The sequence below is a fragment of the Canis aureus genome, chromosome 8, assembly GCF_053574225.1.
Source record: "Canis aureus isolate CA01 chromosome 8, VMU_Caureus_v.1.0, whole genome shotgun sequence".
In the NCBI taxonomy this organism is placed as follows: domain Eukaryota; kingdom Metazoa; phylum Chordata; class Mammalia; order Carnivora; family Canidae; genus Canis; species Canis aureus.
In genome coordinates, this window is record NC_135618.1 from 22179250 (window position 1) to 22205587 (window position 26338).

At 46.9% G+C, this 26338-nt stretch overlaps 1 protein-coding gene across 3 annotated transcripts in view; it reads right to left on the reverse strand.

Annotated features, from left to right (window-relative positions):
* Positions 1-26338, reverse strand: part of BCAR3 (BCAR3 adaptor protein, NSP family member) — a 155526-nt gene that overhangs the window by 110498 nt on the left and 18690 nt on the right. Inside the window, exon 1 of one of the 3 annotated variants that reach the window (XM_077905482.1) lies at positions 24288-24447. The exons of 1 other annotated variant lie outside the window; for it this stretch is intronic. The gene's annotated coding sequence lies outside the window, so the exon portion shown is untranslated. Of the gene's footprint in view, positions 1-2921; positions 3045-24287; positions 24448-26338 lie in introns of those variants that run through there. One more of the 3 variants, XM_077905481.1, reaches the window with a different exon arrangement.

Below are 26338 nucleotides of genomic sequence, written 5' to 3' on the forward strand. Positions count from 1 at the left end.
CAAACCCCCCACTCTGCCATTTCCTTACTAGCTGTATGGCCTGAAACAAGTTACTCAACCTCTCTGACAGTTTCTCATTTGTAAAAAATGGGTTAAAAATACCTCTTTCGGGGGCACCTGGATGGCTCAGTGGTTGAGCCTTTGGCTCCGGTCATGATCCCCAGGTCCTGGGATCGAGTCCCACACCAGGCTCCTTGCAGGGAGCCTGCTTCTCCCTCTGCCTATGTCTCTCATGAATAAACTTTTAAAATCTTAAAAAAAAAAAATCTTTCATGGGGGTGACCTGAAAAGTAAATGCAACTGTATATGGGAAGCCCTTGCCACATGGCAAGCACTCAATAAATAGCAGGTCTCCTCCAAGCAGGTCAGGGACCAGATCTGTCTTGCTTATCCTTGTATCCCTATTACAAAGAGAGCTCACAAAAGGAGTCACTGCTTCTGGGAAAGACCACAGCCAGGAAGGATGAAGAGGTAAATGTTTTAATTCAGAGCAATAGACAAACACACCAAACCAGGTAGGGCACGCACACACACAGACACAGGCACACCGACAGGGCCTATACGCAGTCTTTAAAAGAAAAGCCCCCAAAAAAATAAAAATAAAAATAAAAATAAAAATAAATAAAAATAAAAATAAAATTTAAAAAAAAAAAAAGAAAGAAAGAAAAGAAAAGCCCAGGTGAGACTTTGGCCATCTGACGTCACCTGTCTCTACTATGCAGGTAAACAGACACCGTACCCTGACTCGGTCTAATTCCAGACCTTGAAATATATACAAAGGTCAAAGATTCTATATCTTGATGTGAAAAATTGAGACCTTTGTGAATGTTCTGAGAGCTGAAACCTCAATAAGGATAACAGTCAAACTTCCAACGTCTGTGCTACCTTCCTGATTCTCCTCAATGACTGTGCTTTGAAGGGCTCATGAAGAGCAGCCCAATTTGCTTGCTTGGCAAAGTTGTCCGGGAGAAACTGACGATCGTGCAAGCCAAGGCAGGGAAAGGCACACCCCTTGTCTGGATCTTTCCAGTTTATTTCTAAAATGGGCTATTTCCAAGTTAAACTTATAGTCACCTGATGTAGGCATGAAAAACTTTCTATCAGGGGCACCTGAGTGGCTCAGTGGTTGAGCGTCTGCCTCGGGCTCAGGGCGTGATCCTGGGGTCCTGGGATTGAGTCCCACATTGGGCTCCCTGCAGGAAGCCTGCTTCTCCCTCTGCGTCTCTCATGAAAAATTAGTAAAATCTTTATTTAAAAAAAACACTTTCTATCATATTTTAAACTCTGGAAATGTAACTGCCTCAGCTGCCCAGTAAGGGCCACAACAGAGAATTTTTCATTTGGATATGTAGTTTTATAACCTCTCTGCAGAGTCAGACAGGAAGATAGAACTGCCACGCATTAAAAAAGAAAAAAAAAATGGTTTCACACTTAGAATGTTTTTTTCTCCAGTTTAGAAATTAAGAGTACCCCTATTTTCTTTTTTTTCTAAGAGTACCCCTATTTTCGAAGTAAACTTATGAAATCTAGCCAAGTGACTGAAGTATGAATAAGTCTTCCACGGATTGTGTTTTAAGCGACACGACAAAGAATTTATATGATAAAGTTCTTAAGCTTAGCATTCATTTGACAAGTAGTCCTTTCTACATGAATAGGAGATTGAGATCTCGGTTAGTCATCCTGGAAATGCCAGGCTTCTCAGCAGGTTTAGAGAAAGCTGGAGTCAAGGAGGTGAGGGAGCTCCTGGCGGGGGGCAAGCCTTTTACACTGTATGGGGTACAGTGTCCAGGGGGGACACTGCCGTGCAACCTCTCGGCCTGTGGCTTCTGCACTCCTGACCGGGCAGTGCCTGTCCGGAGGCTCTACCGAGCCCCCTCTGCCAGCAACCAGGCCTCCCCTTCCTCCCGCCTCCGTCCTTGGCAGCACGCGGGAGATCATCCGCCCCGACTGACCTTCCCTCCGCCAATATATTTTCCTTGGACAGATCTGCGTAGCCTTGGGAGATAAGAGTCAAGGTTTAAAAGAATCTCAAACGCTTGGCTCCACTTTCTATCCCAGCTAATGGCTTGAGGCGAAAGCACACGCGAGGTTAGGCAAACGCTCTTGCCCCTTTGCACTTTTCTTCGAGCAAGTTAACACCCAAATCAGGATTTTTCCACCCCAGCCACGACCCACCGTGCTGCCCCCGGAACACTTGGCCTTGCCAGTTGCCTCGGAGCCCACTCCACCGCCCAGACAAGTGTCTGCACCTGATCAAACTTTTAAAGTGGCGGCACCCGCTGCCCCGGAGGGGGGTAGGGGGGATGGGAGTGGAGGTAGGGGGCATGGGGATGGGGGTGGGGGGAGGGCTGAGATGGAGCCTCTTCCCGGCGCGTCCACCGTCCCTCCCTTCCCCTCCCCGACGCCGAGGGAGCAACACAACCAAACTATTCATTCTTTCTCAACAAAGGGAGAGCGAGGGAGGGGGATGTTGTCAACAGTTACTGGGCAAGCTCCTTCTCTTTCTTTGCAAACTTTCCCGGAGATTAGTGGAGAGGCTCGCCTCCTCCCAGCCCAGGGCTTCCAGCGGAGCCCCCAGGGCCCGCACCCCCGGCCCCCCGCAGAGAGGGCCCGGCCCCGGCCGGGATGGGGCCGGGATGCAGCCGGGGCGCGCGGGGGACACCAGCGCCCGGGAAGGTGCGGCTCGAGGGCCACGAGCAGAGATGCTCGCCGAACGCCGCCTCCGGGGAGTCCCGGCGGGTCCCCACTTGCGCCACTCGCGCCCCCAACGCCAGCTCTGCCGGGGGCAGGGGCAGAGAGTCCTAACTTTCTCCAGCAAACCTCCCCCCGAGCCGGTCTTGCCGGAGGAGGGCAAGGCCGGGACGCCCCGCGCGGGATGCGGGGGCGCGGGATGCGGGGCGGGGGCGGGGGCGGGCACTCACCTCCCCGCGCGGCGCGGCGCGCCCGGGCTCCCGGCTGCAGGCGCTGCTCCCCGGGCCGCGGCCGCTCATGGTCGGGGCGCGGCTCCGCGGCTCCGCGGCTCCGGCAGGTCCCGCCCGCGCGGCTGCAGGCGCGGCTCTGCGCTCCGGCCCCCAGCTGGCGACTCGCGGCGTCGCGGCCCCACCCCGGCTGCCGGTTCGCGCCGCCTCGCCGACCCCCCCCCCACACACATTTACATGCCGCGACCTCGCCCGGCCCCCTCCGCCCGGGATTCGGAGCCCGGGGCTCCTCGCCGCTGCCCGGGACGCCGGCCTGGAAGTGCGGGGTGGCCGCTGCCCCCCGCCGCGCCCCTCTCGGGGCAGCCCTGCCCCGCCGCTCCCCCCCTTCCCCGCGAGGCTTAATCCGCCTCACTGTCCGCGGACCACCTAGCTGGGCCGCAGTTTAAAGGGCTTCGGGGAGGGAGACAAAGCTCCAGGTAACCACAGATTCCCGAGCCGTGGAGCAGGCCAAGCCATCACACCCACCTGGACAAGTTGAAAGCCAAGTAGCGACTGGAATGGGCATTTCACTACTAGGTGGCTTAGGGGGTGGGAGAGGGGAGCCAACTGGAGAGGTCCTACAGGCTCAGCTAGCAAGGCCTGTTATAAAGCTACAGACATAGTAATTGGCAACGAGGATAGACAAACTGACCAAAAGAATGGAGAGGCCAGAAGCTGAACTACATTAAATGGTCACAGTTCGTGTCAAAGATGCCACCGTGATGCATAGAGAAAAGACTGTATGTCTTTTCGGTAAATGATGCTGGATCAAACCCTCAAACCCACAAACCCACATGCAGAAAAAGGAAGAATCTTGACCCCTACCTCAAACCATGTCAACAGAACAAATTCCAGATGGATTTTAAATCTAAATGTGAAAGATAAAAACAATAAAACTATCCAAAGTAAAAATTTAAAAAAATACATCTTCATGCCCTTGAGGTAGGCAAAGACTCCTTAAACGCATCAGGTGCTAACTATTAAAGGGAAAAACTGCTCATTGGACAACATTAAAAGTAAGAACTCCTGGTCCTCGGAAGACACCATTAGTGAAAAGTCAGGCCCCAAAGGAAGAAAAGATCATTGCAACACATGTGTCCAATAAGGAACTTGCATACAGACTCTATAAAGAATGCTTACAGACCAATAAGAAAAGGGCAGAATGTCTGACTGAAAATAAGTAGAATATTTATTTGAACAACATTTCTCAGAAGGGGATTAACCAGGCATTTCTTAAGACCAAACAATAAACATATGAAAAGTTTCTCAATTACTAATCATCCCAGAAATGAAAACTGAAGTGAGTGTTTCACTTCGCACCCACCAGAATGGCCAAAATTAGAGAACTTCCAACTACACTTTACAGATCGGTTGGACATTGTCTACCAAAGCTAAATTAACATGTAGCCTGTGACCCGGCCAATTCCATCCTTGGGTATCTTGTCTACTCCACAGAGATGTACGCACATATTCACCAAAGACGTGTTCAACAATCTTTATAGCATCTCTCTCTATAACAGCCCCCAAGAAACCACCTAAGTGTCCAACAGTGGGAGAGATATAAACTCCGGATAATACTATACAATAATAACAACTTCTATATTCAACAAGATGCAGGACTGTCACAAATATGATGTTGAGTGAAAGAACCTGAACAGAAATGGATACATACTATATACTTTCATTTTCGTGAATTCCAAAAACAGTCTAAACATATCTATGATTTTAAAGGTAAAGATAGTGTTATCTTGAGGATTGGGTAGTGAGGGAAAGGGAGCCCAGAGGGGGCTCCAGATGCTAGTAGTCTATTTCTTCATCCAGGTGCTGGTTATTATATAGATGTATCTATTTTATAAAAATTAACTGTCCTTCATTTTATAAAAACTAATTGGTTTGTTCACGGCTCTCCTTGTATGTTCTACTCCAATAAAAATGTTTTAGGGGCACCTGGGTGGCATAGTGATTGAGTGTCTGCCTTTGGCTCAGGTCTTGATCCCGGGGTCTTGGGCATCGAGCTCCCTGCAGGGAGCCTGCTTCTCCCTCTGCCTATGTCTCTGCATCTCTCTCTCCCTCATGAATAAATAAATAAATAAATTTTTAAAAAGTTCTAAAAATTGAGCCATGTTGGATATTGTTTTTTGGGGGGGGAGGGACAGAGGGAGGAGAGAGAATCTTGAGCAGGCTCCACGCTCAGCATGAGCACGGGCTGAATCTCATGACCCTGAGATCATGGCCCGGGCCTAAATCAAGAATAAGAAGCCTAACCGACTGAGCTACTCAGACACTTATGTTGGGTATATTTTATGTCATTCCCAGCCCTTTAAGAAAGAACTATTGGCAAGTCTGTAAGATTCTAAGTGCAGCATCCTTAAGAATGAGTTTCTACATTTTCCTCATAGGTGTTTTTGCGGGTTGGTTTTGATCTTCCCTGCCTTGTGACATACAGAGAGGCCTTGGGCAAGTCACTGTTCCTTTCAGTCCTCCATTTCCTCATGAGTGAGTGAATGAACGCGTGTGAGGAGTCGAGGAAATAATAAAATAATAAATATGAAAGTGCCTGGCTTATAGCAGTTATCATTAACTATACTCTAATTCATGACACATTCTATGTCTTCACAACACCCCTGTGAGATAGGAAGCATCTTTTTTTTTTTAAGATTTAATTTATTTATTCATGAGAGACATACAGAGAGAAAGAGAGAGAGGCAGAGACACAGGCAGAGGGAGAAGCAGGCTCCATGCAGGGAGCCTGACGTGGGACTCGATCCTGGGTCTCTAGGATCATGCCCTGGGTTGAATGAAGGCGGCACTAAACCACTGAGCCACCTGGGCTGCCCATCTTTAGCCCCATTTATATGGGAGAAAACAGATTCAGAAAGTTTAAGTAATTTCTACCATAAATTCATTCAACAAATATTTGTGCATGCCTAATGTGTGCCAAGATCCATAGCTAGTGAGCCTCAGAGTCAGAATTTGAATCAGGTGTTTTAACTTCAAGTTTAGTGGTCTTTCCATCACACAACTACCTTAATACTCGTATCTTCAGTGCCTAGCCATTGCAGGTGCTCAATTCATTAATGGATGGATTATACTATTCTTAATATACAGTTGACCCTTGAGCAACATGGGTTTGAACTGCACAGGTCCACTTTATATGAGGATATATAAATATATATATGTAGGAGTGTACTATATTTTCTCTTTCTCCAGATTTTCTCAATACTATTTTCTTTTCTCTGGCTTACTTTTTTTTTTTTTTGTCCGCCAGCCCGCCGGCTTTCTCTGGCTTACTTTATTGTAACAATACAGTATATAATACATGTAACATACAAAATATGTGTTAACTGACTGTCTTTGTAAAGTAAGGCTTCCAGTCAACCATAGGTTATTAGTAGCTAAGTATTTGGAGAGTCAAAAGTTATATGCACATTTTCAACAGCACTGGGGTCAGAATTGCATTGTTCAAGGATCAATCTTAATTTTCCGATTAGGTAATATTGAGAAATACATATAATGATATAGAGTGAAAATTCCTCCTCTCCGCTCTCTCATCTGCCCAGTCCCCCTCCCCTCATAGGAAAAACTGCTATTAATATCACATATGCCTAGCAGAGTTTCTCTAAGTGTGTGTATGTTATCCCCAACCCTTGCACAGAAAGTAACATACTATACCCACACTTTGCTTTTTTTTTTTTTTTCACTTAACAGTATATCTTGGAGATTTTCCCATAATGGTATTCTTTTGAAGAGATGTGCCATAATTAGCTCAATCCATGCCCTGTTCATGACATTTGTTTCCAATCCTTTCCTATTACAAACAATACTGCAATGAATAATGTTGCATATACACCATTGATATGGGCAAATATATCTATAAGATAAATTTCCGGGGTGCCTGGGTGGCTCAGCGGTTTGGTGACTGCCTTTGGCCCAGGGCATGATCCTGGGGTCCCGGAATCGAGTCCCACATCGGGCTCCCTGTGTGGAGCCTGCTTCTCCTCTGTTTATGTCTCTGCCTCTCTCTCTCTCTTTCTCTCTTTCTCTGTGTGTGTGTCTCTCATGAATAAACAAATGAAATCTTTAAAAAAAAAAAAAAGTAAAATTTCCAGAGGTAAAATTGCTTAATCAAAGGGTATATGCTTTTGCAATTTTGCAATGCCAAATTGCCTTCCATTGGGACTGTACCAATTTATACCTCCCAGCAATATAAGAAAATGTCTATTTTCCTCATTTGCTGGGCAGAAGGCCTTATTATTAAACTTTTGAATTTTTGTCAACCTGACAAGTAAAATGTGAATTTTAGTGCAATTTTAATTTGCATTTCTTTTACAATAAGTGAGGCTGCTCATCTTTTCATGTTTAGTGGCCATTTATTTTTCCCTTTTAGAATTTGTGCTTCCACTTTTCTGTCCATCTGTAGATCTTTTTATGATCAATGTTCTAGGATCTCATTCCATGTTAGGAAGCTGAATTCTTTGTAGTATGAGCTGTAAATTTTTTTTCAATGACAATATTAAAGAAAAGAAGTGATATATACAAATCACTGTTATCTTAGGAAGCTCATTCTGGAAACCATGCAGAATGAACCAGAGGAGTGACAGCAGGATATTGATGAGAAGACTATGGCAATTGTCACATGACAAGGCCCTTGACCAGGCTGGTGACAGGGGGAATGGAAGGACCAAAAAAACCAAAGCTACTACCAAGAAATAATTGTCAAGAATTAATAATTACCAATGATGACAATGACAATAACAGTAGCTACAATTGGGTTAGGAGTAACAAGCCAAGTACTATGCTAAGTGCTTTACAAGCCTTAAGCCACAAGCTGGTACTATTATTGCCTCATTTCACCAATATGAAAAGTGTATTTTAGTAGCTAAGTAACTTACCCAAATTCACACTGGATGTAGGTAGCAGAACCAAGGCTAACTCCAGGTCTATCTGACCCCAGGTGCCTAGCAGGTGAAGGAAAATGATCAAAGGTCTGCAATCCAGGAGCCTGAGTAATGCCTGACTTGATGACAGATGTAGAAGAGGCTAGAGAGCAACATGACCACTTTCAGGTTCACTGAGCGTTTTTCAAAACGTTTCATGTACATGATCACTCTTCCCTTAAAGTCTGTGAGTCAAAGAGGGTAGTAGTATACCTATTTTACTGATAGGAAGACTGAGGCACCCTGACATTAAATCACCAACCGCAGTTAAGATGTTCTAAATGCAGAACAGGTCTTCCATCAATATGTGCCTTGTAGCCTCCTCTCCTTCTTGGCATTGGTCACAGTTCATAGTTACATATTTATTTTTTAATGATTTATTTTTGTTATTTCTGTTTAATGTCTGCTGCTTTCTAGACTCTAAGATCCATGTCTGGCTTTACTTTTGTTTTGTCCCCAGTTTGGGACATGGAGCATCACCGGTAATCAGTACATATTTATTGAATGAATGAATGAACTCCAGACCCCTAGACCCTTTGTCCTTTCATCTTTGAACTAATGGTAAAGTTTCCTTATAAGCAAAATAAATGTAATGCCATGGACATGGGCTGTGCCATAAATAATTTAGGATTCAAATTTCTTCAAGGGTACACCCAGCTTCCACATTAATGTTTAAACAATAAAACCCAGGGCCAAAGGGCCACATGAAGGGACAACACTACCAGTGATATGGAAGTGATGTCTTCTGGACAGTGCAAGAGGCTTTGTCGGGGAGCACTCAACCTAAAGTTGATCCCTTCCTGCCACAAAGTAGTTTGTTGAACTCTCTCCACTCCAGGACATCACTAGTTACAAGGCAGCTGGGGCAGGCATTGGACAAAATGTACTTTAAGGAAAAAGAACTCCTAAAATTTCAGCTTTGCCCAGCCCTAAGTGGTAACAATAAGGAACAACAGATGTTTAAGCTATAACTGAAGGCCAAAGAGAAAATCTGAACTTGAACAACTGCAGACAGAGAGACAAAATCCCCTGAAGTTCTATATAATAAGCCACTGACACAAAGAGGTGGCATCTCTGACATGCACCAGAGCAACAAGCATTGCGGTATTTTCAGAAACCATACGGTCAAGGTTCCTGCTCCGTGAAGAGTTAGCCATGGACTTGGTGTCACGGAAATCCCCAGTCTACTGAGCAGGGAAGTCAACCCAGCTTCCAAAAGGTGTGATGGCTGCCAACTCAGTTATATTGGCTAGAGAAGTACTGGAGGAGGATCATGCCTGGAAAGACTCTCAAATACTTACTGAATGAGTGAGTGAGTGAAAAAGAGATGCAGTTATTGACAACAGAGGCTCATTTTCTATACAAGGGATACCTCAACCTGATGGTCTACATTTGAACTACCTGTTTCAGGACTTGCCTCATCACCAGACTTTGGACATTTGTTCCCAGATACTTTCTTTATTTGATGACCAGCTTTGCACGAATAAGCTTCTCAATGTATTTAACAATCAAAAGAGAATATACCAGAATATCTCTGGATAATTATGAAATTCCAGATGATTTGAATGTCCTCATTTACAAAGCTCTCCTTTTCAAGTTGTTCTTTTCCAGTAAACACGTATTATTTTTATTATTAAAAATGTCACTTAGAAGGGCACTTGGGTGGCTGAGTTGCTCAAGCATCTGCCTTTGGCTCAGGTCATGATCCTGGGGTCTTGGGATCAAACCCTGCATCCGGCTCCCTGCTCAGTGAGGAGTCTACTTGTTCCTCTCTCTTGGCCCCTCCTCCCTGCTCATGCTATCTCATGCTCTCTCTCAAACAAATAAATAAAATCTTTTTTAAAATGTCACTAGAATTCATTAGGCCCTACATTATGGAAAGCATCACTAGCCCGGGGAGACAGGAAGCGGAGTATGTCATCAGATAGCAAAGCACAGACACAGAGTAAGAGAAGCACTGGCTCAGCAGAGGCCCCCTGTGCTATGGAACAGAGAAGGGAGAGTTGAAAGGACTATTGATGCTGGTGAAATAAAGGAGAAGGAGGAGTTTGGGAAAAGAAATGCTTCATATGGAAATGAAGAAAGAGGAAACACATGCATGTAAAACCCAGTACAATGGCCATTTGGCTGCCATCTTGAATTATGCTGGGAAGGGGCTCAGTTTAGATGCTGCAAGTTGCCCCAGCATGGGGGTGGGGGTGGGGGGGTGGAGCCCTGCCAGCATTGTCTAGTGCAGCAGAAGGAACCTAGAAAGTTGAAGGAATGAAGGGAACATGAAGCCTGCCAGTTCCCCTAAACGGGAGGAGTCAGACTGAAAGAAAAACCTGACTTGTTTAGATGGACTAATTCAATCTTTGATAACTGGCTTCTTATCTGGCTTCCCAGATAAATGGATTTCAGCCTAATAGAATGGTTTGTGGGATGTTGGTTAGGACTCACTCACCATCTTGAAAAAAAAAAAAAAAAATCTTCCTAACAATGTTATCACTTCAAATTCCATGATTAGCTGCTCATTTCTTTGTGTTAGGGACCAACTTCTCTCTACAGTCTTCTGTTCGGTAAAACAATGTTAATCCTTAATGGATGACGTAATAGAACATTGGCTTCCAATGTGTCCTTTGCCCCCACAACTCTACCTCTAGGAACCTGTCCTGCAGAATACTCACCTGTACACACTAAGATATTCATGGCAGCACTGTTCACAGTTTAACAAGTGCTTATCTGCAGAAAGATGACTAAATTACAGCGCATCTCGTCTATGGCACACACTGTGCAACTGATAAGAATGATGTAATTCTATAGGAACTGATACAGAAAGGTATCTGAAATATCACTAACTGAAAAAAACAAATTGCTCCATAAATGTAGGAATAACAAGCTTATATATTTGTGTGGGATTATGTGTCTACATGTACAAAATGTGTAAAAGAATTTTTCTTTTTTAAGATTTATTTATTGAGCAGGGAGGGGCAGAGGGAAAGGGAGAGAAAGTCTTAAGCAGACTCTGCACTGAGCATGGAGCCAGAGGCAAGGCTCGATCTCAGGACCCTGAGATCACAACCTGAGCTGAATTGAAGAGCCGGACACTTAACTGATTGTGCCACTCAGGCGCCACTGAAAGAATTTTCTCACATAAAACTGAGAGGTGAAATTGACAGGTGAGCAGGGGGCGACTTTGCTTTTTCCTTTACGTTATTCTAAACTGTTCAAATTTTTTCCTTGAGCACTGACTGCTTCCATCATTAATGATAATTTACACACCACTTACTATGCGCCAGGTACCATTCTAAGAGCTTTATGTGTATTAACTCATTTAATTTCAGCAATAATCTTATGAGGCGGCACTATTATTATCCCTTTGTGTGGATAAGGACATGATCTCCAGATCACACAGCAATATGAAAAGGCACTGAGCTTTGAACCCGGGCCATCTGGCTCAGGCTTGTGCTCTGAATCACAAGATTATAGTATCATAGAAAAAAAAAAATTAAACAAACAAATTGCACTGCTTTTAGAGTCAGACATATCTGCAATTGAATCTCAATTTTTGCTGATCAGCTACATGATTCATAGCAAATGTCTTACTTCTATGTCAGTTTCCCCATCTGTAAAATGGGGATGATAGTCTCATAGCTCATGAGACTGCGAGAACCGCACGAAACCCAGCACTTAGTGAGCACTTGTTAAATATAGATTATGTCCTGTACTGAGATTAAATTACCAGTCCTTTAGTGAATATTAACTTAATTGGCTGTTTTCTTGATTGGTTGGCTGTCTGGAAGCATCTGGTGCTTCGGGGATAAGCAGAGAAGGGGGACTTGAGAATAAGGGGGAATTGGTTCAGATGCAGACGTAGGAAGTGCTAAATTAACCCTCCACCTTTTGCACGGTTTTGCCTGAAGCCAGGGCGGTTAAGAAAATAAAATTAATAATACTCACATGGGTTTTTAAATCATCCTGGGGTAAAATATCATCCTCCTCATTTGTTTGAAAGAGGGTAGTGAGGTTTAGGGGTTTGCCCAAGGGCAAATTAAATCACAGAACAAGGGAACCAAACCCATTAAACAACAGAGCTAGGACTGAAATGTAGATTTGCTCATTCCACATTCACTCCTTTTTCCTCGCCCCTTCGTTGCTTGAGTCAGTGTCTGGGTGTCGTGGCTGAGAAACGATGACCACAGCCTCTCAGAGGGACACCACTGCAGCAACAATGACAGTATGATCTTGCCTCTGGGGGAAGTGATCTATCAGTGGGAACAATGGTCTCCTCCACACATCAGAGCTGTGGATTCCCTGACAAGGGGGACCGACCCCTCCCTCTGGGGTCCACACAGCCAGGGTTAAATTACACCATCCCTTTCTCTTAGCTGCTTATGGTACTTATCTTTACAGCAATCATCTTTCCACAAAACAGGACACACACGATCCTGGAGGACACCGGTGACCTCAGCAGGCAGGTAGCTGCTGGCAGGCGGTGGAGGAGCCTACAGAGTAGAGCCTTGCCCGTTGCTCCCAGCTTAGCAACCTCTTGGCTCCACCCCATATTTCCTCATTTTCCACTCCAGAATGTGCAGGGTCAGGAGGGAGCCAAGAAGGCGGTTCTGTTTGTGAGGCTCCAACCACACCACCAGTTTTTTGGGCTCCATCCCTGCCAGGTGGGGGGTTATTACCATTTCCTGGGGGGGGGGGCTCTCAGCCTTTTTTCCAACAAGACATGAATATTGTATAACTCACTCCTAGGTGAGTGCCAGGGGTGTGCAATCCCGGGGCATGATCGCACAACTTTCTCTTTCACGCAAGACACCATTTGTTGGCCAAAACGTGGACTATTAAAGCTGGGATTTGTTACACTATTTTCTTTACTTTTGTGTATGCTTGAAAAATGCCCCGTTGGGGGTGTCCACTTTTGATGTCGACTCAGGTCATGATCTCAACATCCTGAGATCGAGTCCCATGCAGGCATCATGTTTAGCAGAGTCTGACTCTCTTCCTCGCCCTCTGCTTCTCCCCCCGCTCTCTGTCTCTCTCTCTCTCTCAAATAAATAAAATAAAATCTTAAAAAAGAAAAATGCCATGATGAACAGTTAAAATTTAAATTTAAAAAGCCCTTTGTTTTTTTTTTCTTTTGGTTTTTTTTGTTTGTTTTTTTAAAGATTTTATTTATTCATGAGAGACACAGAGAGAAAGAGAGGCAGAGACACAGGCAGAGGGAGAAGCAGGCTCCATGCAGGGAGCCTGATGTGAGACTCGATCCCGGAACACCGGGATTACGCCTTGGGCCGAAGGCAGGTGCTAAACCGCTGAGCCACCCAGAGATCCCTAAAAAGCCCTTTGGAATGCAAGGGCATGAAAGTGATGTTGTGATAGAGCAATCTTGTGTCTGCCCCTGATTTTTTTTAAATACATTATTTACTGTAAGCCATATCTGCAGTACTACATCATCTACCATGAAATGCTTGCCACACACCTCAATACCCCAGTGAAAGGGCAGCTGGGATAGCAAGGTGGAGGGTTGGGGGAGGTCATCAGCTTGGTCCTTTCCTCTCTGTTTCCTTCCTCACATGAACCCCTCCATCCACGAGTTGGTATGGGGCACTCCTCTTGGGTGATGACTATTTGGAACTCTTGAATGGCCCTCTTGAGAGTACCAAGATTACCAAAAGGTAAGGACACTGTCAAGTGCCCCTAGAATTAGTATAGGTATCTGCAGTGAGGGGCAGAGCCAGAGGTTCCAAGGGAGGAAACACAGCTTGAATTAAAATCCGTATCTATGTTTTCACCAGCACTAGACTAAGCTTTACACACATCATCTTGGTTAATCCCTTCGGCAACCCAGACAAGTGAAGATCAAGCCTTTTCATAGATGAGAAAACAGAGGCCGAGTAACCAGCCAAATTCACATAGCTAAGATGTGGAGGCCTCTCAACTGGACTTCCTGACTCCACTACCTATATCACTTCCCAGTGTGAGCTCCTGCTTCTCAGAGTGAGCAAAAGAGCTTGGGTTGAGTTGCTCGAAAATGGCATGAAAGCAAGCAAGTCAGCTGGGTTAACTCAGTTCCTGGCACTTGGTGGGCATTTGGTAGATATTTGTGAACTGGACTTTTGAACAGACTTTCAGACACAAGGTGGGGGGTGGTGGGAGTTTCCAGTAGGTCAGGGGATCACAGTCTGGGCCTCCACATGCACTTGAATTTCCCCCCATGGCAGGAAACCACATAGACTGGTCACAGGTGTAAACTGTGAAGTCCCAGGCGCCAGCCCCCAACACCCCTTCCATCCTCAGAGCTCTTCCTACCCGACCAGGAGCCTGGGAACAGTAGCCTCACCATCCCTGGGGGGGACTTGTCAGAAATGCTGAATCTCTGCTCAGTGTCAAATTTCTGTTCCACCCCAAACCAGCTGACTCAACACCCACATTTTACTAGCTTCCCAGGTGATTGTGCATAAGGCCCTGCCCTGGCTCAGCAGCCTTCCTGTAGGGGAATGTGCCAGTCATCATCCCTGTCATCCCCAGGCAGCCTGAGGGAAATCTCTTTTTCCTATTGTAGATTTAGAGGGGCTGAGCTGCTGCCCTAACCCCCTCCCGCCTGAAGGACCTGTCTGAATGAGAGTGGGAGGCAAACTTCTTGGTTGTCAGAGTTTCCAGGAAGTTCAAACCCCTGTGTGCTCCCCATGTGACCTCGTCTGTCTCTGTCCTGGGGCTCATGAACTTGGAAGGCATAAGAAGAGCTCTTCCTCACAGCGTGATCAGGTGGTGACAAATGTGCCACATGGAAGGAAATTAGTGAATAATCCTTGCATATTCTGAAGTGAGTCACATCGACCTTTCTTAGACACTGTATCCCAGATGATTAGGCTTGTGGCTTCTATTTCTTAATTCAGAGTATACTGTTAATGAACACCTAGAGAGTGTTCCCCAAAGTACAAGGTGCTGGGGACAGCAGGTCAGGTAGTCCCTGACCTTGAGGCACTTTATACAGAAATACTACTATACTGTTACCGCCTCTGGTAGCAAAGCTAAATGAAGGACAGGTAAGACACCTCTGTGAACATGGACTGCAATGATTTGGCTAACTATTGGGGACAAACTGTCAACAGTAGCTCTAGGGACCCTTATCCCCTGCCCTCTCCCCCCACCTCAGGTCTCTTGCTCTGGGCTCTCACTGCAGAATGTAGCCAATAGTGTCTGTAGCGACAGGCCCGGCTCATTGCTCAAGCACCTACTATCAGCACTCTGTGCTTTGCCTGTTTAATCCTCACTGTAGCACCTAGAGGTAGATATTATGCCCATTTTGCAGAAGAGAACATTGAGGATCAGGAAAGTTGCCAAGGTCACATGTTTACAAAGTATCAGAGGACTAGACTATAGATCTAATAGAGATTCTAAAGCCCAGGTCTCTCCCTCCACACCTGGCTGCTTCAACCTCACCCGCCTCCTCGTGGAATTTCAGGTGAGGGATGTATACCAAGCTGGGTGGAGGTGGTTATCTTACTGGTGGCTGCTGACCCCACTTTATGTATCTATGTGGTGCCAGCTCCAGGATCCAGAGGTGCCCTGCTTGAATCAACAAGGGCTGAGAAGAGGAACCGTTCCAGTCCTGGGAGGGTTATCTAAGCCATGTTATTTTGAAGATGGTATAAACTCCTTCTTAGAATGGCTTTTAGCTTTTTTTTTTTTTTTTTTTTTTTTTTTTTTTACTGGGACTCTGTTTGGAAACAGAGATGAGGTAACTTAATAGAGCCTTTCTGTGTTTTGAAACCCAATGACAAGTTGTGGCCATTTGCTCTTGGGACACGCCAGGACAAGAGCCAGACAAGGAAGAGGTAAAGAGGCAGAGGAGTTGCTCCAATGTTCAACCACCCTCCTATTTACAGATGAGACAATTCAGAGGAGAGATGATTCCAACCCACATCCACAAATGATTCAGCTTCTAGTGTTCCAGGGCACGCTCTTCAGTCTTCCCTACCAGGGCCAGAAGTTGAATCTGGTCCAATTCTGTCATATAAGAAAGAGAGGGGAATCCTCGCTCACCATCGAGAATAAGTGCTGGGGGCTCGGATCTTCTCCATCCCTTTTCATGGCCCTTTTACCTGGCCCATCTCTCACTGCTTCCTCTGCAGGGTGTCTTGCAAACCTTTCCTCTACCCATTCTTCTCTAAATACCCCTTCTCCGCCCTGACACCAATGTTCTCCAGCTTGACCAATCCTAAGAATCTCCTGGGCAACTTGGACATGCAGATTCCCAGGCTCGTCTCCTAGAGGTCTGGATTGGAGAGATCCAGACAGAGCCCGGGAGATTCTGTGTGTCCTTATGGTAACAGACGTTTGGGAAACCCTGGACTGTACTCCCCTTGTTATCAGACACTCCTTTGAACCCAGCCTGGAGCTGGCTAGTCCTCAAAGCCCCCTACTCCTGTCCCATGACCATACCTCTGGTACTCCAGTGTCCAAGCACACTGACCTCCAGACATGGTTCTCCATAGTTATACTGCAACCTGCCTCTTGAACTTCAGTTCCACGTCCAAGCAGTCTGTTAAATGTTGATGGTGGCACAGACAGCTCAAAATTAGCACATCCCAAACCTAACTCACCCCAAAGCCAGTCTTCCTTCTCTTGTACTTCTGTATGTCAGTCTGGCTGCCTGAGCTGGAACCCTGGGAGCCATCCTGCGCCCCAGTCTCTCTTCATCACCACCCCTATACAGCCAACTACTCACCAACTCCTCAATAGCCCTCAAATCCATGCCCTCCTCTCCAGTAGAGCTCCTCCTCCTCCTCTGTCACCTGGACTCTCCTTAACGTCCTGGCTGGTCTCCCACCCTTCGATCCTGTCCTTCTGCCATTGGTCTTGCACCCAGTCACCTGAGCGCTATTTCTAGATTGGGAGCCCAAGCCCATCTCTCCACCGCTTAAAGCCCCTCAAGAACTTCTTGCCATCCACAAGTTAAGGTCCAAACTGCTTAGGATGGCTCCCCTCAACCGCTCACTGAGCCCACACCTCACGTCACTGCTCGGCTTTCCCCTTCCTTCATCCCACCACCGCCCACCCCGCCTCCACCCCCAGCCCGGGCATCACATTCCTCACAACTTCTTTGCTGGCTCTACACAGCTGGGTTAGTGCCCTCAAACATGTTCCTCTAACAGCCTGCATTTACCACATTACATGGGCAAATTCAACTATTAACTAGGGAGAAAGTTTGAGGATTACTTTCAGGTTTACAGCCTCTCTCCACCCCTAGTTGTTCCCGCAGTGCCCAAGAGCTGGTTCTTCTTCGTACCTATGAATACGTCTGAAGCCAACTCTCCCCTTCTTCGGCCTTTCAGAGTGCAGCACGAGGACCACCCAGGGATCAGCCCACCTCTATCTCTTCCTCAAAGGGAGTGGCCTCTCCTGGCTATTGGCAAAGCTACCAGAAACTTGGCTTTGAACCATTCATGTCTAACAGGTGGTCCGGATATACTGGCACAGACTGTGGGTTTAAAGAGAGGGAGAGATGGAGTCATAAAATGCCCTGTTTTCAGACCACCCTGAGCCCTAAGGGCCAGTCACTGGTGAGGAAATACTGTGCTTGTGGAGTCCAGGTGGGAGAGAGGATGCTGACCCACATACCTGCCCCCTCAAGAAGCTGGAGATGTCAGAGCAGGTTATCAGGAGAGCTATTTCCAAGCCAACCTGCCAGACCTCTGGGAGGGATGGTCAGGAGCTGAGACTGATGCTAGAGCCCCCAGAACTCCAGGGTACACTACCAGCGGTGAAGGAAACACTGCCCTCAGCCTCTGTAGGAGCTCCTTGGATGGACAAGGTGTTCACACTACTATAGGAGATGGCGTAAATCTCCACCTGGGCCTAGACTGCTGAATAATATCAGGAAGAGTATTGTGGGGGCGCCTGGGTGGCTCAGTCGGTTAAATTTCTGACTTTTAATTTTGGCTCTGGTCATGATTTCAGGGTCGGTCGTGAGATTGAGTCCCTGCTCAGTTGGGCTCCACACACACAGGGTGTGGAGCCTGCTTAAGAGTCAATGTCCCTCTGCTCCCTCCCCATACCGTGCACTCTCTCTCTCATTCAAATTAAAAAAAAAAAAAAAAAGAATATTGTTGAACTGGATTTTGTAGAGCCCTCTGACCCAGCCCTAGTACTAATGGGTCACAAACTCCTCCAAAGAAGGGCTGGAAATGCCGATAGTGTCAAGCTATCTTTTTGTAACCCATCAAAAGCTGGCCATGCTATGGGAAGGGAAGTGGAGGTAGGAGCATTACATTCAGGGGAGGCAGCAGAAGCAGCATGGCCAATCCAGATCATTAAAGCAGAGAATGGAAAATAGGGCTGCCAGGTGCAGTTGTGCAGGTTGTTCACTGCAAAGGTCTCCCCACTGAAGGAGGAAATGGAGGCTGAAATCCAGCCTGTGCACCCATTTATTTCCCAAGCTGCTTGTCCTGGTGCAGAAGTGCGTTTGCTGGGAAGAAGAGGGCCTGTTCTAAATTACAAAAAGGCACCATTTGGGAATGCTGTGACCTTGAGGGAGAAGACATTGGCAGCAGCGGTGAGAAAAGCTTAGATGAATGCAAGAGAAACCCAGGATCTGGCAAAAGATGACAAGGGCTTTGAGAGCCCCAGGGACACTACTGGGTGGAAGTTCAGAGTCTCAGCCTATTGATATGCTGCCCAGGGCCATGATTATGCCCTACACCACCCCGTTACCTCCTTTACCCCCATCCCATTCTCTCCTAGGCCACCCCCGGCCATCCAAGGCCTCCATGGCCGGAGGAGGGGAGGCCAGTATATGTGGCTCCGGTTACCCAAACCCTAATGACTCATTCCTGAATGGGGTAAAGGACACCCCGTAAAGAGAGGCAGTGTCCCCAAGCCCGCCTGTGAGACCTCAGTGGGAGAGCTAGGCCACCAGCCTGTGGCTGAATGCCAAGTTAGAAGAGGCTGTTGAGTTTCTCCCCCTTTATTCCTGTCCTATTTATAGCTTCACCTTAACAGCATCCACTCCTGGTGACAGCTCACATGTTCTAACCTGCCAGGGGCACTTCTAGAAAGATTATAGCCTTGTTCAGAAAGCTAACAGCACACAACATAAAGGAACCTGAGGATTGCCTCCTGCCTTTTCCTCTTGGGACAGAAGATGGCCGGGCAGGTGGAGGACCCTCAGGCACAGATGGAGAGGGGAGGCTGGGGGAGGTGGAACTAGCTTTTCTGAGCCCCTGTTCTGTGCTGTAAGTACCCGATTGTATTGAACTCTGCAACAACCCCGTGAGGCAAGTATCATTCTTTCCATTTTACAGATGAAGAAACACCCCTGGCCAGCTGGTAAGCTCTAGGGCTCTGATTTGAATTTCCTGGTCTTTCTGGCTCAGACACATGGGGGGTTTTAACCCAAACGATGTCACCTGCAAAGTATCTCCCTTGGGGAGAGCGAAACTCAAAATAGTGAAAAGGAACAGAAAAAGCTTGCAGAGTTTGGCTTCAGCAACTGAAGCCAATCTCCCTACAACCTTCTCCATTCATGCTCATCCTTCCAGGGCATCCTCAGGGGACAATTATGTTCCTTGCTTCCCCAGCCCCCCCACCCCACCCCACCCCACCCCACCCCACCCAAGGATTTTTATTCAGGTGAAATGACTGTATTAAAGCCTCACCTTGGGCAGCCCCGGTGGCTCAGCGGTTTAGCGCCGCCTTCAGCCCAGGGCCTAATCCTGGAGACCTGGGATCGAGTCTCCCTGCATGGAGCCTGCTTCTCCCTCTGCCTGTGTCTCTGCCTCTCTGTGTGTGTGTGTCTCTCATGAATAAATAAATAAAATCTTAAAAAAAAAAAAAAAGAAAGAAAGCTGCACCTTGAGAGGGGCAGGAGAGATGGGTAGAGGAACTCATGAGCTGATGGAATATGAGCCAGCAAGGGAGAGCCTTCTTTCCATCCAGCCAGCTCCTCAACCCACCACTCAACCAAAGCATCAGCTCTTAGGGAATAACTGCCAAGACCCACAGTTTAGTTGATAAAATGTGAGCAGGAAGGGGCTGCTAACAAAAATAGCGATGTTTACTGAGTGCTTTTTATATAAGAGCCAAGGACCTTTCCAGGGATATTACACAGAGACCCATTTAACACACACACACACACACACACACACACATACGCACACACGCACGCAGTATGAATGGGGAAACTGAGACCCAGACAGGTGACAGAAGTTGCCCAGAGTCTCGCAGCTCTTAGGAAGGAGACTTGCAATCAAACTCACACAGCCTGGATCCTAGATGCAGCCCTGCCTCTCAAAGGTCATCTCTCCTCACTGCCCCTCCTGTCACCTCAAGGGCAGAGCCAGGTTGGATCTCCTGGCTGGGACCCAGGGCTCATGTCACACCCTGGGGGTTTGGCACACTCGAGACTCCAGGAGTGTGCTAATTGCACTTCACTCAGATCAGATTTCAGATCTCACCTGATGCTCCCAACTAGAGAATTCTTAAATACCTATTTATTTGTCTGACATCTGTACTGTACTTGAGCACCCCTGCTGGGCTCATAGAAAGCTAAACAGGACTTCCATTAGGTTCTTCCCATTTCCCCTCAGCAGACAGATACAAACAGAAGCAAGAGGAACAGTAGCACCTCCCATGTCACACACCCAGCAGTGCTTGGCAACAATTCTAAGCACACCCAGCAAGGCCAGCAAATATTTTGATAATCTGTCCCCTACAGAATTCTCCTGTGGAGAACACATGGACACAGCCAGGAGCCATCTTTCTTTCAGCAGATTCACTACAGGAAGAAACACTACATCAGTGGAGGGGATTTTGACTCTTAAGGCTTTAATATAAAGGGAAAGGAAGCAGGGTTGGAGGCGGGGGCTGCCCAGACATCTGGGGTCCCTCAGCCCCCAGCGTGGAGCAGGGAGGGGGGCTGCAGTGGACATTTGTCGAGCAGGAGGCAGATGCAGTGGGGGTTAAAAGCTCAGAACTTCAGAGTCAAACCTGGCTTGAGGCTGGGTGACTTCCCGCAAACTGCTCCACACTCTCTGGTCCTCAGGTTCCACACTGTCAAATGGGGATAACAGGAGTACCCACCTCTTGGACTGGCCCTTGAGAATTAGAAACAGTAACTTTAGCAAAGCACTGAGCACAGGGCCTGGCACATGCATGACCTGAGTCACCATCAGACACACGACTGTCATTGTGAGATCCTTCACTTGGCTTGAAATGAGCTCATGGGGCGTGTTCTCCACTATCACTGGTCCCCTTTTTGAGCCTTCTTTAGAGGATCTGAGGCCCCACATCTGACCCAAAATGTGCCTTTGGGGGGAGAGGGAGAGCCCTGAAAGCTGGGCAGCCGCATGGCCACGAGTTCAGGGCCCGTCCTGGCAAACAACCCACAGGTGTCAGGTCAGCTGGGCAATGAGAAAAGCCCTACAGATTCCTAGCATGGGACATTTCTTCACAAAGGCATATAATTTTCATTAACAACATTAACGAACATTTATCAAAAGCAGAATAACATAAAGCCACTGAGACAAAAATGACTTGGTCTCCGGGTAGAGAGCAGGTTGGGCAGGACCTCAGGGGCTTGTTTGACCTGGTGCCTCCTTCCCAACCCTCATGCACACTTTCTAGCCTCACCCCCAGGGCCTCTTTCCCAAGACGAATTTACCTCTACCTTTGGTGTAATCCCAAAGGATACAGAGCATTGCCCTGGGGCCCAACATTCTCCTAGTGACTCACCCACCATTTAGGCAATGAGTATCTGAGGAAGAAGAGCCACTGCCTGGGACCCTGAGCCAGGGTCACCAGGGTCACCTGGGTCCCTGGTGCCCAATAGCCACCTTCTCCTCTGAGGGTACCCAAGACCGCCCCAGGGGCAGGGTGGGATCTGGCCCTGAGAAGGGGCTGGGTGAATGTAGCAAAGAGCTCAGGCCACACAGACTGGTGGTTCGGGATGGGGTAGTTTGGACACACCGCATTTCCACAGAAGAAACCTAACCCTCCTGTAAAGGCATTGACCCATCCCACCTGAAACTTTAGGAGAGACATTCTTGTATTGGAAGGTCTTGGGGCCAACACACGAGCCCTTGTAGACATCCCACCACCACTCCTACCCCCTGTGCATATCCACATCTCTGTGACAGTCCCCCCCCTGAAGCCACATGCCCACTATATTTCCTTCAAACAGCCCACGAATCCTGTTGAGTGTTATGGGGAGAAAATGTGTGTTCAGGTGGCGGGGGGTGTGATTGGTTGGGGGGCGTGGGTATTCACGTAGGGAGGGAGAAGGTTGACAAGAAATCCAAGTATATGGCCCAGAAAAGTCTCAAAAGCAACTGCAGCCTGGCTGTCTCCTCTCTTACCCCAACTTATCAGCTAGAGCCAGGGGCAGGGGAGGTTCGTGGCCAGCTTTGCCTGGCATCTGTCCTACTTCCCACACCTGGCACCTGGCTTTGAGCAATGGAAGTGGCTACCGTGGCAACCAGGTCCTGCAGGAAGTCCAGGGAGCCCTGGGTTCCGGTCCAGGCCCTGTATAGTGAGGACAGCAAGGTGCCCGGTCCCTTGGCTGCAGGCGCCGGGACAGCTCCAGAGCACTTCATCAAGACTGGAGGTGGGGGGGATCCCTGGGTGGCTCAGCGGTTCAGCGCCGCCTCCAGCCCAGGGTGTGATCTGGGGGTCATGGGATCGAGTCCCACGTCGGGCTCCCTGCATGGAACCCGCTTCTCCCTCTGCCTGTGTCTCTGCCTCTCTCTTTCTGTGTGTCTCTCATGAATAAATAAGTAAAATTAAAAAAATTCTAAAGCCCTAGAGTGCAATCAGATGTTGCACTTTTATTTTTCACGGTTTATCTTCAAAGACTTTGGCAGCCAAAACAATACAGCTTTTCTTTTCTTAAAAAACCTCCAAAACTAAAAAAAAACAAAAACAAAAACAAAAAAACCTCCAAAACTCAATAGACACCCCCCCCCAAATCACTGAGGACAGGAAAGCCAGTTTTTGCCAATCTTACCTAACTCCATGATAAAGCACCTTTTCTATATAGCTTTTAAATTGTCATCAGATTAAGCCAATGATCTTCCTGAGCTGGGAAGTTGGTTCTGGCTCCAGCCTGGGTTGTTTCCACAGCTAGGAGAAGGGGGCAGAATCTTGACTCCAGTGGGAACTCAGGGTGTGGGATGTATGTGTGGAGAAGCTCACAGACTATATAGAATTTAAGCACCTGATCTTTTAATGATCTTTTCAGTATTTAGAGGGGCAGGTATATGTCTCTGCCTCTCTCTCTCTCTCTGTGACTATCATAAATAAATAAAAATTTAAAAAAAAATTAAAAAAAAACAAAAACTTTAGAGGGGCAGGTATTAGGACTGCAGTGATAATCATGGCTCCCCAGGCCTATTTACCCTGTGACACTGACTTTGGATGTGGTGTCTGTGTGTTCCAGGTTCTCCTGTAAAAGAGGAAATAAAGGCAAACTGACAGACCTCCCAGGGAAAGATGCATGGATGTTATTTCATATAAACCTCCAAGCTCCTATAAGCAATTGCCTAAGGTGCCTATATAAAATGCAACCTTTTTTTTTTTTTTAAGATTTTATTTATTTGGGAGAGATGGGTAGATGGGGAGGGGCAGACAATAGGGAGAGGGACAAGCAGACTCCTCGCTGAGCACATAGGCTAACTCGGGGCTCAGTCTCATGACCCTGAGATCACGACCTGAGACGAAGCCAAGAGTTGGATGCTCAACCCACGGAGCCACCTAGGCTCCCTTAAAATGCAACTAGTAACCGCCTCAAGCCTTTACATTCCCCCTTACCAAATTCCCATTGTTTCCTCAGATCTTTTCCTCTCAGAGGTGATGGGACTAAGGGAACTGGCACACCTAGTGTGTCCCTTTCTAGCCACAGCCACCTTCTGAAGCCCAGAGAGTGGTGGCCTGTTCTGGGGGGGCAGGTTCAAGTCAGGGTTCCCTGCCCTGACACCCTCTCCCTTATGTCAGGTGATCTAACTTCTGTGTGGCTTCCTGGCTCCATCCTTAAAAATGAGGATAATTATTGTTGGCTGTTGGGCTACCCCAAAGTGCTACCAGGAGAACTAAATAAGTAAAACAGAACGATCAGCATCACTAGCTATGACATCATGTTATCATTACAGAACAGAAAGGACAAGAAAGGAAGTGGCCACATCCAAAGCACAGACTCAAGGATATGATGAATAAGGACCCAGAATTACCTAGGAAATGACCCCCTGGAGCCTCTGGGGGTTAGTCAAAGGACTCTCCTAAAGCTCCAGGCACTGCCCCAGAAGCCACTTGGTGGGCTGGATCAACACCATTCCACAGCCCCGGTCACTTCCGCTGGCTCAGCACTGCCCTGAGCTCCAGGGCTGAGAGCAGCCAGCTGGCCATTTCCTACCTCGAGCAGATGTCGCTGCTCCTGTGGGTGAATGCACAGCAAAGGCCTTCTGGGTTCAGTGTGAGGAAGTTACCGGAGCTCAGACAAGGCTGGTTCTGCCGCAGGTTGAGCTACATGGGTCTCAGGCTGGTTGTACCTGGGTCTGTGGCCTCTCCCGGGCTTGCCTTCCGGGCTACAGAGCTAACGCTGCCCATTCCACTCAGATGCTTCTTTGTCTGTTGTCTGAACAGCTGACAACTTAATTCTCAATAATAGTGACTCACAGGATAGTGGTTCCCTTTTTTATAAAGCAGTCTTCTGTAAATCAAACCTTCCTTCTAGGTGGAGAAAGGTCTTTGCTTTTCAGTAGACAGAAAGAGAGGCAAGCAAAGTATGGTGATTAGAGGCACAGATGTGGGGCTAAATTGTGTTTCAATCTGGTGCCACCACTTACAAAGTGGTGCAACCTTGGACAAATTAATTTAACCTCTCTGCGCCTCAGGTTCCTCATCTAAAATGGGGATGATAGTAACAATTCATAGGGTCATCATGAGGGTTAAATGAGTTTAGAGCTATGCTGGTTCATAGTAAGTGCTTCTAACAGTGTCTGATAAATGTCCAATGGTGGGCACCTGGTTATATAAAATTCATATAATGGAATACTGCACAGCCACTAAAATCTCAATTATAGAAGAGTAGCGATATGGAAATACATTCATGATCTATTCCTCTGTGAAACAATAAGCTCCAAAGCAAACTACAGCATAACAAAATAAAAAATAAATCTATATACATTGAAAAATGTATTAATATACACTGAAAGAATTTTTCCAGTCCTCCAAAATTTCTGTGTTCTGTGTGTTACTTTGGTAATAAAAAACCATAAGAAAACAATACAAATTACTCAATAATGAAGTACAGTAACAATTATTTAAATGTAGATATGCATAATCCAAATTAAATGATCATTCTTTGAAATAACAACGATGATGATGGTGATGATATTATTTCTAACAGTCTTGAGCCTAAATCATTCAGATCTGATGCTGAGAGATGACCACTGCCACATACTTCAATGGTTAGTCAAATGTTATCATCAAAAAGAAAAAATAATATTATACGCATATGTGGCTATGACATGCTGTTTTGCTTCTGGAAATAGTCAACAGCTAATTCATACCAACACAGCCAGATTTAAATCTTACCGAGGCCACAGGTGACCTACATATGTAAAACAACAAAAAGCAAATGACCCATGTGTAAAAGCAGTGAACTGAGAGTGCTTTGCAAGGTGATGAGCCAGGGGGCGTCACGCCAGTTGCATGCATAGACAGGATGGGGCAGGGCGAGCGTTCCTCCCACCATTGAGTCAGAGGTTTCAAGAAGGAAATGGAACTTCAGGCTGCTAAAATAAAGGAAGGAGATAAGCATCTCCTTTTACTGCTCAGTTGTGTAGGACTCAAATGGAGAAAAGACTGAGTCAAGAACCACCTCCTGAACCATGACCTTCGGTAATGAGCAGGCTTTCTACTCTGTCACCAAACCACTTCTCACTCTGCTCCAGGATCTTACAAAACAATAAACCTCCATACATATCTGATGGACGAGGCGGACATGAAATGGAACCCTCAGTGTGTCAGAGAGCAAGCACTAGGGTGAGCCCCCAAACTACTTTAACCTCACTTGCAAGGTGCCTCATCTGGCTTGGCCTGGTGTTTTGTTAACGCTAATAGTTTCATATGCCCTCTTCCCAAATCCAACCGCAGCTCCTTTGCAAGTTGTTAGGATCTTATTCATCTCCATATTTTTAGACCATAAATTCTCTCCTTGGCATCCTGCTACCCGTAAAAGATGCGAAGAGCTTTGAAAGGAGTACAACATACTAGTTGCAAATTCTGAAATCAGCTGGCTGAATGAAACGTTGGACTTACAGATACTGGTTTCAGTTCTCCCTTCTGGCTTTCCAAATGTTACCACCAGTAAGGTCTCATATTCCTCACCTACAGACAAATCACTCCGCATGGGAAGGATCATTCCAATAATCCTTTGTTCCCAAAGAACCAATGGGGTCC